Here is a 4,163-nt window from a genome sequence, read left to right on the forward strand (position 1 = left end):
AGAAGAAGAAGAAGAAGGAGTGTTGGCTTAGTGGTAATGCGAGAAAGGAAGCGAGAGAATCTGAGCGCACAGGTTCGAAACCCACACATGCCAGTTGTTTTTTTTTATTTTATTTTATTTAATAATTTTAATTTTAATTTTTTTGCAACAATGCAATAGTTTTTTTTTTTCTTCTCCGCCTCCTCTAGACCTTGAGTGGTCTGGACGCTAGATAAACCGATGCGCCGTGTGTAACATTCAATACGCGCACGTAGAAAAAAAAAAGAAAAAAAAAAGAAAAAAAAAAAAAAAAAAAGAAAAAGATGATGAAACAACAATAACAACAACAATAACAAAAACAAACAAACAAACAAACGAAAAAAAAAACAACAACACACACACACACTCCCCCTCCCCCCCAAAAAAAAACAACAACAAAAAACACGGCAACAAAGGGTTATCCCTGACAAAATTCGGTGGTAAGATACACCTTGACAGAAAAAAAACTACACTTGAAGGTAGAAACAAAAAGAGAGAGAAAAAAAGGGGGAGGAGTGCTGCACTGCACTGCACTGCACTGCACTGCAATACAATGCAATACGATGTAATGCAATGTAATATAATGCAATGCAATACAAGAATGCAATGAAATACAGTACAATACAATAATACAATAAAAAACTACAATACTATAATACAATGTAATCATACAATGCAATCATATAATGCAGTGCAATACAATACAATACAATGCAATGCAATACAATGTAATGCAATACAACACAATGTAATCCAATCCAATCCAATCCAACACAATGGAATGCAATGCAATACAATGCAATACCATAAAATACAATACAATAATACAATACAACAACATAATACAATGCAATACGATGCAATACAATACAATGCAATACAATAATACAATGGAATACAAAACAACGCAATGCAATACAATGCAATACAATGTAATACAATATAATAAAACACAATACAATGCAAAACAATGCAATTTAATACAATACAATATAATGTAATAGAATACAATGCAATGCAATACAATGAAATACAGTGCAATGGAATACAATGCAATGCAATGCAATACAATGCATTAATCTCATGCAAAACAATACAATATAATTCAATGCAATGTAATGCAATAGCATACAATGGAATACAATACAATGCAATGCAACACAATGCAATGAATTACAACACAAACAATGCAATGCAGTGCATTGGAATACAACACAATGCAATACAACACAGTACAACACAATGCAATGCAACGCAATACTATGCAATGTAACGCAATGCAATGCAATACAATACTCTTCTTCTCCTTCTTCGTTCGTGGGCTGCAACTCCCACGTTCACTCGTGTGTACACCAGTGGGCTTTTACGTGTATGACTGTTTTTACCCCGCCATGCAGGCAGCCATCCTCCGTTTTTTGAGGGGTATATACAATACAATACAACACAATCAAACACAATACAATACAATACTATACAATACAATAAAACGTACATATACGTGTACGTGCGCGTGATGGCCTAGAGGAAACGCGTCCGCCTGGGAAGCGAGAAAATCTGAGCGCGTTGGTTCGAATCACGGCTCAGTCGCCAATATTTTCTCCCCCTCCACTAGACCTTGAGTGGTGGTCTGGACGCTAGTCATTCGGATGGGACGATAAACTGAGGTCCCGTGTGCAGCATGCACTTAGCGCACGTAAAAGAAGCCACGGCAACAAAAGGGTTGTCCCTGGTAAAATTCAGTAGAAAAATCCACTTCGATAGGAAAAAACAAGAAATACTACCGCCAGCATGGAAACTTGAAAAAAAGAAAAAAAAAAGAAAAAGAAAAAAAGGTGGAGCTCTCAGTGTAGCAACGCGCTCTCTCTTGGGAGAGCAGCCCGAATTTCACACAGAGAAATATGTTGTGACAAAAAAGAGAAATACAAATACAAACTGCACACACACATACGCATGCAGACATCCGACAGAACTGGTTGGAGGCCATTCACCTATCTCTGCTGGCCACCACTCTGGAATAATAATAATACTAGTAATAATGATAATAATGGTGATAATAATAGTAGTAATAATAATAATAACAATAATGATAACAATAATAATAATAATGATAGTAGTAGTAGTTATAGTAGTAGTAATAATGTACATTTATATAGCGCCCTTTCTCTCTTGAGAGCTCAGGGCGCTTTACACGAAAGAAAAATATCACAAATTACAAACTGAATCATTCATGATCACTTTCTCTACCCTTTCCCACTCTTCATACACCCAAAGTGAGCTGACATGGGTGGTTGTGGAGAACAAAGTAAAAGTAAGCTGAGGAGTATTTATAGATAGGTTTGTTTTGTTTTTTTAATATAAAAAAGATGAGTTTTTAGTGAAGAGCGAAAAGCAGAGACAGAATCAGATGCACGGATATGATGAGGAAGGTTGTTCCAGATGTGAGGAGCAGCAAAGAAGAAAGAACGTTCATCAACATAGAAACGAAAAAAAACAAAACAAAAAAAACATCAAAAAACAAAAAACAAAAACAAACAAACAAAAAAACTCAGAAAATGTGTTCTTTGGTTTTTATGTTTTTTTTCTCATTTTTTTTAATTTCCTTCAAAAAACCACCTTTTGATGTATTATTTTTCTAAATGGAGAAATGTAATCTGTGCAAGAAAAAAAAAGAAGAAAAAAAAAAAGAAAAAGAAAAAGAAGAAAAAAAGAAGAAAAAAAAAGAAGAAAAGAAGAAAAAAAAAGAAGAAAAAAGAAAAAAAGAAGAAAAAAAAGAAGAAAAAAGAAGAAAAAAGAAAAAAGAAAAAGAGAGAAGCTGTCCTGCATATAAAAATTACCAGGGATAGCCGAGTGATTAGAACGTTGGACTTTAATAACCTGAGGGTCCCGGGTTCGAATTCTGGTCACGGCGCCTAGTGGGTTACAGGTGTGGAGATGCTGCTGTTTTTTTTTGTTTTTTTTCTTTTTCGATCTGCCATGTCAACAGATGTGCAGATCCACTCGTGCAACTGCATGTTTGGTGCATATCTGTTATGCATGTGTGGGTGTATGTGTAAATGTATGTCTTCATGTTTTACATTTATTTGCTTATTTATCATCATTGTTGTCTTATTTATTTATTATTTTTTATTATTATCATTACTACTACCTTTTTATTTAAAAAAAAAAAAAAATTACTTATTTATTTATTTATTTATGTAAACTTATCTATTATTTATTCACCTTTTTTCTTTATTTCTCTCAAGGCCTGACTAAGCGCGTTGGGTTCCGCTGCTGGTCAGGCATCTGCTTGGCAGATGTGGTGTAGCGTATATGGATTTGTCCGAACGCAGTGACGCCTCCTTGAGCTACTGAAACTGAAACACTCGTGCCAGAACCAGCGTCGTGTGTATGCGCAAGCAGAAGATCAAATGCGTTCGTTAAAGATTCTGTAATCCATGTCAGCGTTCGATGGGTTCTGGAAACAAGAACATACCCAGCATGTACAACGGAAGAAATCGGAGTATGGCTGCCTGTACAACCAGGTAAAAACGGTCATTCACGTGGAAGCTCACTTGTAATTACGAGTTGAGGTGGGAGTTGCAGCCCACGATTGCAGAAGAAGATTGACTGATTGACTGAATCTTAAATGGATAAAGAATTTTTTGGCACAACGAAGGCCTTTTACAATCAGTTTCAGTTTCAGTTTCAGTAGCTCAAGGAGGCGTCACTGCGTTCGGACAAATCCATATACGCTACACCACATCTGCCAAGCAGATGCCTGACCAGCAGCGTAACCCAACGCGCTTAGTCAGGCCTTGAGGGGAAAAAAAAGAAAGAAAAAAAAAAGGTGAATAACAATCACTGTCCGCTTAACAGAGCAAAATATGAATATGGTACTACTACTACTACCACTGACGACGACGATGATGATGATGATGATGATGACAAAAATAACAATGATAAGGAAAGTGTTACAAAGAAGAACATGAATACATACAAGAAGGAAAGAAGAAGGAAAACGAATGAAAGGAACTACTGGAATATCCCATTAAAAACAATAACAAGATAAAGAAAAGAACAATTAGTATAACACATGCAACAGACAGACAGACAGACAGAGAGAAAGAAAGAAAGAAAGAGAGAGAGAGAGAGAGAGAGAGAGAGAG

The sequence above is a fragment of the Babylonia areolata genome, chromosome 28 (genome assembly GCF_041734735.1).
Source record: "Babylonia areolata isolate BAREFJ2019XMU chromosome 28, ASM4173473v1, whole genome shotgun sequence".
NCBI lineage: Eukaryota > Metazoa > Mollusca > Gastropoda > Neogastropoda > Buccinidae > Babylonia > Babylonia areolata.